This window comes from Stegastes partitus, unplaced genomic scaffold (genome assembly GCF_000690725.1).
Source record: "Stegastes partitus isolate 25-593 unplaced genomic scaffold, Stegastes_partitus-1.0.2 Scaffold461, whole genome shotgun sequence".
NCBI classification, from domain to species: Eukaryota; Metazoa; Chordata; class Actinopteri; family Pomacentridae; genus Stegastes; species Stegastes partitus.
Window position 1 is genome coordinate 280,223 of NW_007578192.1, and position 11,648 is coordinate 291,870.

The 11,648-nt window shown below is 40.5% G+C and overlaps 1 protein-coding gene across 1 annotated transcript in view; it reads left to right on the forward strand.

Annotated features, from left to right (window-relative positions):
• The window catches only part of large2 (LARGE xylosyl- and glucuronyltransferase 2), a 127,529-nt gene that overhangs the window by 54,783 nt on the left and 61,098 nt on the right, over positions 1–11,648 (forward strand). Inside the window, exon 2 of the mRNA XM_008286633.1 lies at positions 824–935. The gene's annotated coding sequence lies outside the window, so the exon portion shown is untranslated. The remainder of the gene's footprint in view (positions 1–823; positions 936–11,648) is intronic.

Below are 11,648 nucleotides of genomic sequence, written 5' to 3' on the forward strand. Positions count from 1 at the left end.
GTGCATTGAGGTAAATGAGGACTATATTATAAAATAATAGTCTGCTGCTGCAGTATGTACCTCCTTCTATGAACTTTTTACCTCCCCTCGTACAACACCTGCTGCACGAATCCATCCGTCCATCTCATGCCAAATTTTTCCAACTTGCCTCTAATGCAGAGGAAAAAATCCACAAGTTTCCAGCAGAGAACTCTCATCCTCGTCTGGGTTTTACTCATCATAACAGACATTTTTATTCATCAAATAACAGAAAAATGTGTAGATTTCTCTCCTTCCAAAAAAAAGCGACAGACTCATCGCTTCTACTGTTTGCGGAACGATCGTGCTCGTCGTGCGTCGCCGCCTCCCAGAGGCCCACCGTGAGCCGAGAAAAGCCCTGCAAGCGGAGGAAGTGTGGATGTAGTCGCAGCCTCAACGAACGAGAAACAGTCGCCGGCGGTTATAAATAGAAACTTCAAAATGTCTCGTTCCCATGTGAGAAGCTTGATTGACGGGGGGGGGGAAGCTCGGCGCCGAAACGCAGTGACGAGCGCTGCTGATGGCAACAAAAACAAAACAAAAATTTAAGAGGAAGATCTTCTGAGCTCCAACTTTAATAATGACGGTAATGAGGAGCTGTGTGCGTCGCCTGATTGACAGTTCAATTGATCCTCTGGGGCTTCTGCTGTTTGATATTCGGCACTTTTTTCGGTTCGGCGGCATCAGAAATCTCTTTATTTGCTGTTTGGAGTTGATTTTTTTGTACTTGATATCTGCTATATTTGTGAAGTTGTTATCTTGCCTCTGCTGTCATCTCATACCTGTTTATTTGTGTTTTTTACAGACTGGATTTTCTCCAAAAGGTTCCTGTTGGAGGCTTCGACTGCGACTGAGGAGCTTCTCCGTCACTTCTCGTCAGTTTTTTCCCTCAGTGGGAATTTACATTCACGGATCTGGTGAGGCGACACATGCTTTCTTCTTCTCCTCTTCAATATTTTGTTCTTGTGTAAAACGCCACTGTGTGTGTGTGTGTGTGTGTGTGTGTGTGTGTGTGCTGGGGGGGTGTTTTATTGCTGCAGCAGAAAACGACTACATGTGAAGTGTAAAATCAGCTGTGTGGCGACAATAATAGGTTTCAGTTTGCGCCTGAGATGCAGAAAGACCCACACAAGAGGATCAGATTCGGGCGATTTGTCTGGAACTCGTGGATGTCTTGGCTCTTTTGTTGCCGATTCCTTTGCGCGACTGGTTTTTCTGATTATTCTGCCGCCTCATTTGTGTGACTCGAGACACGACAAGAAGCATAAATGTGATCTCGGCGCAGCAGCTTCAGTGTTTTAGCCTCCTTCACATAATTACGGTGTCATGTAAATCAACGTCTAAGCCATATGAGGTATTTTCTCTCCTGCTGATTTCACTTTGTGTTATTTTTTTTGTAGCTTTTCCCCCCTCCCCTCCTTACTCTTCTGCTTCAGGAGTTATGAAAGCTGCAGTGGAAATTATTTATGTGTGCTTGAAGCAGTTTGGTTACAAATTTAGCACAGTAGCATGGAGCCTCTTTCAGCTCTACAGAAGCATCATGGGCAGATCAATACTGCAGTTTTGTCGATTTTTTTATTTTTTATTTTTTGTAAACCTGAAGTAGAAGCAGTACAGTGTTTTGCACAAAAATACAGGTTCTTTTTTGGCTCTTGTGAATATTTTTAGTGATTCTTCGTGGGCAGGATTAAAACCAGGAACATCATCGTACTGAGCCAGAGTCAGAGAGGTAAAGCCTGTCAGTGTGGATGGGATTTTTGAATTTTTTTCTAACGTAAGAGCCATTTAAAAATTCAGTGTTTCTGCTTTCATTTACAGTCACGACAGCCTGCTGACTGTTTTTAGCACCAGAACAACCTCCCACTGCGCGTTAATGTCTTAGATTTGGTAAAATGAAATCACTGATTTGACTTCAGGGATCAATATCGGCACATAAAATGAGTCAAGGTACCGCTGAGATGCGTATTTAGCAAAAATAATGTCACACAAAAATTAAAGGTTGGCATGAAAACAGTCAGATTGAATTGATTGTATTAATCATTAATGGGCACATGCTGGAAATAGCAACAAAAATGCTCCCTAAAGCCTCAAAACATCCAGTTTATGATGCAATACGACCAAAAAAAAGCCTTAAATCATCATATTTTAGAAGCTTTAACCACAATTTTTTTATTTTTTTGTATGAAAAATTACACAGGATCTCCATGTGCTTGTGTTGTTTTTACATTACGGTTCAGCAAACACGGTAAACAACTTTCCACAGCATGCCTGCGTCCTTTCATTATAACTTACATAGGCTGCCTGTTAGAGCTGCAACAACCTATTGGATTAATCAGCAGCTATTCTAATAGTCAACTGATCAGTTCGAGTAAATTTTCAGGAAAAGAAGGCAACATAGTCTGGTTTCAGCTTCTTAAATATGCACATTTTTTTATTTTTCTTTCCTCATTTATGACAGTAAACTGAATATTTTTGGGTTGTGGACAAAACAAGACGTTTGTCATCGAGGTCGTAGGAAGCACTGATCAACAGTTATCACCATTTTATAGACCAAATAACTCATCGATTAATGGAGAAAATAATTGATGGATTTATGTGCAGTCAAAACAATATAATAATGTTATTAAAGCATTAACTAGCAGCAACAACTGAAAGTTCAGTCCTTCTGTGACATAATGTTGTTGAACCATATTTCAGTTCAAAACTTCCCTCCTCGTGCTCTTCTGGTTAAATTTTTTTTTTTTTTTTATTCAGATATTAATCTGTAGCATCCTGAAATAGTTCTGACAGTTCAAACCAATCAAGCAACGTGTTTTTTACTAGAAATGAACCGAACCGTGACTCAGTTTGATCCGGATCTCTTTCCATTGATCCAAGTTTCACCGTCTTTACACACATTCTCTGACAATCATGTGCTTCGTCTTCTACCTTACACGTTGATATGTTTTCAATCTGTTAGATTATTAGAGCCAATTTATTGACTCGCTGTTCTTTCTTGTTAATGAAGATGATTCTCGCTGTGATATTTAGAAGAAGGCTCAGGTTTTTCAAAGAAACAGGTTAAAAAGTCTAAAAAAACAGCCTCTTTTTGCTCTCTGTTCCCCATGTAGAAGCTGAATAAATCCTCCTGACCTCATGTAAACTGCTGCCTTTTTATCAGTCATTACCAATATTTAGGAAGCTCCAGCTAAAGTCAGTCAAGCTGAATTTTGCTGCTGGTGCTGGAGTTTTCCTCCCTGCGTTGGCTCTGTGCCCCCTTCAGTCCAAGAACCACCACATCAGCACCACAGTGGCGACATTTACTGCCAGTGTTTTCTATCAGCATCTTTCTGTTTTACAAGAGAAAAGGCTTCACCGATGAGAACCGACTGATCGATTTGGCAAATGTGCATCTAGTTAACTGTCCATTCTCGGATAAAGAGCAGTGTGTAGCCGCTTCCTCTCCCGGCTGAGAGCTAAAGCGATCAGTTAAGCTTTTGTTTCCTCTCCGTATCAACTCCGTCAAACGTTGGCTTCTTCCACTTCACACATTTGCAAAACGGCTTTGCCCTCGTTCTTTTTTTAGAAGCTCAGTCAGCGTCGGCTGCTGCACGAGCGTTTTGTGTTGCGGCGGCTGCACGTGGAAGCTTTAGTTTCTCGGTGTGAGGGAGAAACAGGGGCAGAAACATGAGGCAGCGTTTTTTCTTTTTTCCCACCCTGACGAGTTGAAAGAGGCAGATCCGTCCTGCTGCAACCCCTTCGCCTGCCGCCGCTTGTTTGGAGTTTGGGAATACGAGGGCCTCTGAAGTCTGCGCGGCACGAGAGGATCTATCAGCTCCTTCACATCACATGAAGCAGTGGGCTGAATGTGTTTCTACCTGAGTGTGTGTGTCGAAGCCTCGTCTGACGCTGGATGTTTCGTTTAGGCGGATTCTGGAGGCGTTTCCATCCTGATTTTTTATTTTTTTTTTTATAATTTTCCACCTGATAAAGCAAATGACGTGTGGAACCGGCAGATCCTCTCCTGCAGCGTATAAAGCCAGCCTACACATTAATGCATCAGTAGTGATAATAGTAATAATCCAATAACAGAATAGAAAACACTTACAGGGATCATTTTTCTGTATTATGAGAAGCAACTTTCACTTTTGATACATAAAGTGGATTCTGTTGGAGCTGATCCAGGATTCATCCACGTTTATCCTTCTTTATAGCTTCATTTTATCTGAATCATTCACATCTTTTTAAACAAAATGTAAATCTTTGCTTGTGTTTGCTAGGAAGCTTGGTGCTGTTTTAATGCTGCATTCATCCTGTAAAACCCAAATATAGAGAAAAAATAGCAAACAAAACCTCACCTCTAATATTGTAGGGCACTTTTTTTTTGATCTTAGTAGGTTTTAAGGAAGAATTGCTGTTTGTTCTCATTTTGTCTGTAGTTCTACAACCGTATATATCATGAATAACTATCGCAAAACAGTAATGTTCTGTAAATTATTTTTTAATGAATAGTGGCTTAGTTAGTTTGTTAAAATATTTTCTTGTAGCAAATATAAGCCACTACAGTGTTTTTTAGATGTTACACAGCTAGCGTGAGTTACCGTAGCAACAATAGTGTCTTCATAGTTACACATTGACACCTTCTGACTGTCTCATAGTTAAACATCTCAAGAGCCTGTTAGCGGATTCATTTATCCAACTTCCTGGTGCACACAGTCCTGTCTGTCTGTGATCTACTGCACAATTTCTAATTTTTTAACCAGAAAAAAATGCAAAAAGGAGTTTAGCAGTCACATCGAAGATCAGAGAGGCTCTCATAGGAATGAATGGACTTACTGCTGATTTGCTGTGTGGAAACGAGGCGTAACGGTGTGTTTTTGTGCTGAGCAGGCAGTTACACCGGAGTTCTGAGGTTAAAAAAAAATCACAACCAGATACGAAATGCGCCTCAAAACCAAAACCAGGAGCTAAAACAGGCCGTAAAGCTGCAGAGATTCTCATCCGTTCTAGTCACTGTTACTGTGGAAATGTTTGTATGTGGAGCCTCAGATAATTGAATTAGCAGCTCTGTGTGTGAGAGAAGCTCCTGCGGTTAAATCACAGTGTAGCTGCACCTGCTGCGTGCAGAAATGCGGCACCTCGGACTGATTGATGCGTTCAGCTCGCAGCCACACACGACCTGTAAGACTTATAATGAGCTTTTACTCGGCGACACACAAAGAGCCGCTGGGAAGGCTCCCCCTCCCTCCACCGCAGAGGTGACCTGACGTGTCCGCAGGGCGTTCACCCACAATGCACCTAATCCCTTCACCTCTGACCCAGAGGCCGCTGCCGGGCTCCGATTGGACGCGTAACAAACACCGTGGGTCATGTGATGTGCTGATGAGGTCGTCTGGGCCGCTGGGAGGTTCGAGGCTTCGTGTTTAATTAGGTCGGGTTCCCAGGAGAGGGGACGTTGTGGCCCTGGGGGCTCCTGGCAGAGTTTAGAGGTGAAATTAGGACCTAAATGAGACCGAGCACATGAGCGTAAATATTTAACCAAATTCCTAAATGCACATAAGTGAAACTGTTGCCTGCTTCGTGGTTTTGTCACAATCATTACTGGTAAAAGAAGCAGCAGCACCAGACATATACTGGACTTTGGTGTTGCCCAGTGTTGGTCATTGTAGTTCAAGGTTTATTAACACGTCTCACAGTGACGTGTTGTGGTATTTTTGGTGTTTTAGGTTGTTTACATGGGAATTAAGGATTGCGCTTCAAGGAAAGAGGGTCGAGCATCACAAACTGTTACACAAACAGAAAAACCTGCAGATATTCTGAGTTATCTAAAGAGTTTTCACCCCTAAATTAAAGGTTATGTTCAGATTCATACCTACTGTTCTACTTATATAACATATTTATAACAAATGGTACATTTTAAAGCAATTCCTGCAATAATGTAGCTTTTAATGTTTGTGAGACTGTTTGAGAACAGAACTGAAGATACAGAATTAATAAAACGTTTTCTTGTGAGGCAACAAAACGGTTTAAGTATGAAGCAAACTGCATCAGTGTTTTTTAATTCAGCACCTGTAAACATTCTGACCCACATAACCAGAAAAAAAATGCACATTTAAGGAGTCGAAATCAGAGACTTTAGACTCAAAAACAAACTGATTCATTCATTTAATAGTTGACTAATCAGTTTATTGCTGCAGCTTCAGTTTCCTTCAAACTATTTCTGGTTTCACATTTCAGTCGTATAGAAGCCGATTTTTCTTAAGGAACAGACATATTCTAAAATCTGAAACAATTCAGTGGTGAATCCAAATACAGAATAATGAAAACTGTGATTCTGATCGTTGTAACTCGAATTGAAAAATATGCATTTATCACCCAAGTTGTCCTACAATTTATTGCATAGTTGTTTTATAGAACTGAGAACAGGCTGCATTGATTCATCTCTCAGTGATCCACTATTAGATTGATCAACTATTTTGATAATCAATTAATCCATCCATCCATTATCTATACACTCCTAAATCCTCACTAGGGTCGCGAGGGGCTGGAGCTTATAATCGACTAATCGATTTCAGTATTTTTATTTTTTTAAATTATTATTTAAAAGGTCTAAATTCTCTGATTCTTGCTTCTTAAATGTGATTTTTTTCCCTGAACATCTTTGGGTTGTGGACACTGATCAACATTTTTCACCATTTTCCGACATTTTATTGACCAAACAACTAACTGATTGGTTGAGAAACAGTTGACAGATCGATCAACAATGGAAGTATTCATTAGTTGTCGATTTATAGATTTGTCAATCAGCAAACTAATGTTGTCATTGATTAAATGTTTAAGGAGAAATGCCAAACATTTGGTGGCCACATTGCTCTGTGACACGATTTTATACCTGATGGACATTTGCTGTTAATGTTGACACTGTTTCATCTGATTAATTGATGTAATTCTGCAAATAATGGCTTAGTGGTCTTATACATAAAACAGCCCTCAAAATAGTGTAAATCAATCCCCAGGCTAACAACTAACCCAGAGTGCCCTGTTTACAATGATCTGCTGTGTTAAAATGCTGAAATCTGCATATATGTTTTGATATTTTTCCTTCTTTTTGCCTGAAAACAGAAATATCAAACAACACACAGCCTCTTTTTCTGTTCACTTCAGCTCTAAATTGATTCGTTAAAAAGAAAAAGAAAAAAGAAAAAAGATAGAAAAGCAGAACAATCAATGATAAAAAATAGCCGTATCTGCAGCGAACACGTTCTCGTCTAAATGATGGTTCAGCCTCAGAAAATAAGAATGAAAAGAAGAATCCTTGGAGGACGTTCCCAACAACAACAACAGCAGCAGCAGCGGCCCCCTCTTCTCGTTCCTCGCTGTCCTCTTCTTCATCGGGTGTGAATGATGAGGCCTCCTGCGCAGCCATCCAACACATTTACTGTGACTGCTGGAGAAATGAGCGCAGAAGATTGAAGGAGGAGGAAAAGTGACGAACCAAGATTGAGAGAGACAACATGTGATTCGTACAGTGAAAAGCTCTTATTAATGGATGTCTGCCACTCCCTCTGCTCTGCTATCACTGTCCACGCACACACAGCAGCACACAAAGACGCACACCTCCTCCTCCCATCGCTGTCAGGGAGATGAATCTCTGTTGGAGGATGGAAAGAAATGGAGCCGAGGCTCCGCTGGGGAAATGAACTCACAACTATACTTAATCATTTACCTCCACCTCTCCCTCCTCTCTCTCTATCTATCTCTGGTGTTTTTCCCGAGCCTCTCTCGCCCTCCGGTAAGCTGACATTTGAACCGAGGAATCGCCGCAATCTGAAAACCGCATCCTGAAGCTCCCTGAAACGAACGCCTCTCAGCACTTCGTGATTCAGGATCCTGTGGATCAGCAGCCAAAGGGGACTGTGGGGTGAAATTACATTTCGCAGCCTCTCTGTATCGGCCTGCTGTTGCATAATTGGTGCTAAAATGATTAAAAATAGACCGAGCACAATGTGAAATCAGTGTGAGGGAAGAAAACAGTTCTCTCTGAGGAGGTAATAGATAAAGGAACCACAGAGGAGGGCAATAACGCAGAAGCCGCATATCAAGACCTGGACTGACCTTTTTCGTACTGGATGAAAATATTACTTCACTCAGTTTTCATCATCGTCATCTGTGATTGAGGTTTGGTTGAGTTAGGCCAAATGAAACTATACGAGGAAGGCTTGGCAGCACGTTCGGGTCAGCAGCCTCAGTCACATTAACTCAGGGTTAATGGTTTCAGAAATGTCACATTAACCTTTTCAAATCAGCCACTTTGTGCAGCTGCCTGTAATGTTTCCAAACAGCACGCAGGAAACAGAGTGGATCATGTGAACGGGGTCTGCAGAGCCTCAGGTGCTCCGTGTAGGGATCAAGTTTTAAACAGCTTCTGTAACTGATATTTGAACGCATTAGCAACCAATAATCAAATAACTGACAGTTTGCATTTGCTCATAAGAACAAAGTGAAACATTTTTAACCTCTTACACTTTGCTGCAAAATAGACTCAGTTGCATTAGAAATTTAAAACACCAGATTACTTTAATAATAGATTAAATTGACCAAAAAAAAAGACACGGCGTTTCAAATTAGTCGATTGACAACATCCAGAGTATTAAACACAGCAAACAAGCTCCCGTCTTCCACAGTAAATAACCCACATTGGTGTTAATCTCGTCACAGTGGTTTGATATAAAATAATCCTCATATTTGATCTATATAAAAGACTGACTTGTTTACTGTTGCTTAAGTTATTCCAGCTGCTGTAAACAGCTGCTCAAATAATGTCACAGCAACTTTATCGATCCAGGACATCTATCAGTTTTTACTGCCTCCTCTGAAATGACTCTGAACTCTGAGCAGAGCGTTACGATGCACTATTACTGTTCTAAACTCCTAGCTTAGCATTAGCATTAGCCTCAGGTAGCCAAACTGAACAACCGCCAGACACCTTTTTCACAATTTGATGCTGCCGAGTTCATCAACACGAGCGCCACAGTGAGACAGCGGGGAGGTGCGTTCGTTTTCATTTGTAGGTGATCGGCAAACGCACCTTTAACTCCATCTCACCAAACAGTAAGAGGTTCCACCTGGTGGAGCAACCAGGTACTGCAGCAACTCTACAATATATTTTTCTAACATGAGGGCACCTCATCCTCGAACTCAATATCTCATTAACAGCAATTAATCAATTAAATTAATTTAATTTATTAAACAGTTAATCTTTGACAACTTTAGTTCCATGTAAACGTCATAAATCCTAAATATGACCTATAAACCAGGGGAAGCTTTGTAACCAGGAAACTCATGTCTTGGACAATTTGTAATTCTGTTTCCAAACTCAATATTTGCCATTTTGCACGAAACAACAATTTTAAAGGTTTCAGTTTGGAAAAGTATATCCGTACATCTTATAGGCAAAATAAATAATTGGTTTAAATACACAGACAGTTGACACATTACAGGTAAAACCAACATGAAGTGTCTCTGTAAGGTGTTTTGCCACAATGTGCTGCCAGAACCGCTTCGGTGCATCTTGGCATTGATTCTCCGACTGTCTATGAACTCTGCTAGAGAGATACAAACCATTCCTATAAAAGATATTCCTTCAGTTGGTGTTTTGATGATGGTGGTGGAAAGTGAGGTCTAATATGTTGGTCCAAAATCTCCATACTGGGTTGAGATCTAGTGACTGTGAGGTCATAAATTATGGTTTACATCATTTTCACCAAACCAGTCAGTGACCCCCGGAAGAAACCACTTCCACCAGGACAGAAATGTTTCATCTTTCATCAACCATGGCAGAAAACAGAGCTACCAGATCTCCTCAATGTGGGGGTCAAGGGCTCAGATGTTTTAATTTGTCATCCATCTGTATGTGTCAGAGAAAACTCAAGATAAATCAACAAAAAAAACAAGCAAAGAAGTAATGAAAGACCTAAAAGAAATAAAATTAATTAACAGCAGAAAGGCTTAATTAAAATACATGTCACACAAATATGAGACTTTATAATTCCTTTATCTGGACTTCATAAGAAATAAAAATAACAGAGATCTTTTTCTAAAAAGTCCTTGAAACCAGTTAAATATTCCAGAAATGATTAATGAAGTTCTGCGGTCGTATAAAGTAGACCAGATTTTTTTTTTTTTCCACATTTAAATATTAATTACAAACAGTCCAACAGCTCTATAAATCAAAAGGCAAGTCCTCTTCTTCCACCTGCAGAATATTGATCAGGATGTTGGTAGATACTGGATATCAGCTCTTTGATCAGAGGAAGTGCTCCGATAAAGCATTGATTTTTGACATCGGTGTCCTGAGAAGACCTTTTGAACCAGTCAGCGGCTGAAAGCTGAAAGCAGCGTTAATGTGTCCTGGACAGAAATAGCAGCATGTGACTCACCACATTAACAGAAGCCAATAAGCATCAAAGTGCAACGAGCACGCACTCCGAAATGCAGACTGTGCAGATTGGGGACATGAGTGATGATGCATCAGGAAAAGATGAGGTTCAGTCCACAGGTTAATGTGGGAGCTTCACTGTCATCAGTCTTGTAGCAAAGAGTTTGTTAATTAGAGTCTCGACTGCTCCTTGTTCTCTTAGTCGTTTGTAAAAGACTTGAAGGAAGTTTTTGTCATTTGCAAAGATTTGTGTTTTGTGCAAGAAGATTCATCCACAGTTTTCTAAATCATCATTGCAATAGTTGTACTTAAATTAGTTGACTTTTTCAGAGCCTTGATTTGCACGTCGGTGCCCAAACACAGCAGGACGTTCTAAAATCTCCAGATATCCTGTGCTATGTTCACACACCACCCTCTGCAAACCTCAAGAATATTCTCCGACACTGTGCGAAAGCTCAGTCTGTAACGAGCTGCTGTATCCTGTAAAAAGAGCAAAGTCACAGCCTTTCAGACTCATCCACAGGAGCCGAGTGTTATTTTTTTTTATGTTTAAATATGAGGGGCGATGTGACCGTCTGAGCAGCAGACCGACATGTACCTTTTCGTATAATGTAGCATGAATAGACCCACGTTCCTCCTTTCAAACTCCACATTGGCCTGCACACAGGGATGCAGAAACCACGAATTGGCTTTCAGAGTGCTCAGGCTCTTTTGCTTTGAAGCCTTGACAGCAGAACTCAGATGACCAATAAAATAATATTTTTAGATCTGAGAGTCACACCTGAGTAATGTAACAGATGAGTCATGAACCTTGATCTTAATCCCTCCGGAAAATTCTTGAAAGAGAAGTATGTTTTCGCTTCTTAGTTCCAGTTTGTAGCTCATCTACCTCAGATCACTTGTATTTAACAGATTTAGCCAATTTTCTATGATTAAAAGGCCTGAATCAACCAGAGATTAAGTAGCTCCAAAGAGATTTCTGTTAACCACAAAAAAGATGGAAAAGAACCACAGAAAGACAAAGCAGGCACAAACACATGCAAAATGACCACAGCGAGTTGCAAAACATTGACTAAAAGACTTACAATGATCATGAAGAGATGGAAGAAGATTCAAGGTGAGCATAAAGAGACAGAAATTGAACACAAAAAGGGAGACTAATAGTAAAAAAAACCCAGAAACAACCACAGAAGGTCTCAGAATTCCCAAAAAA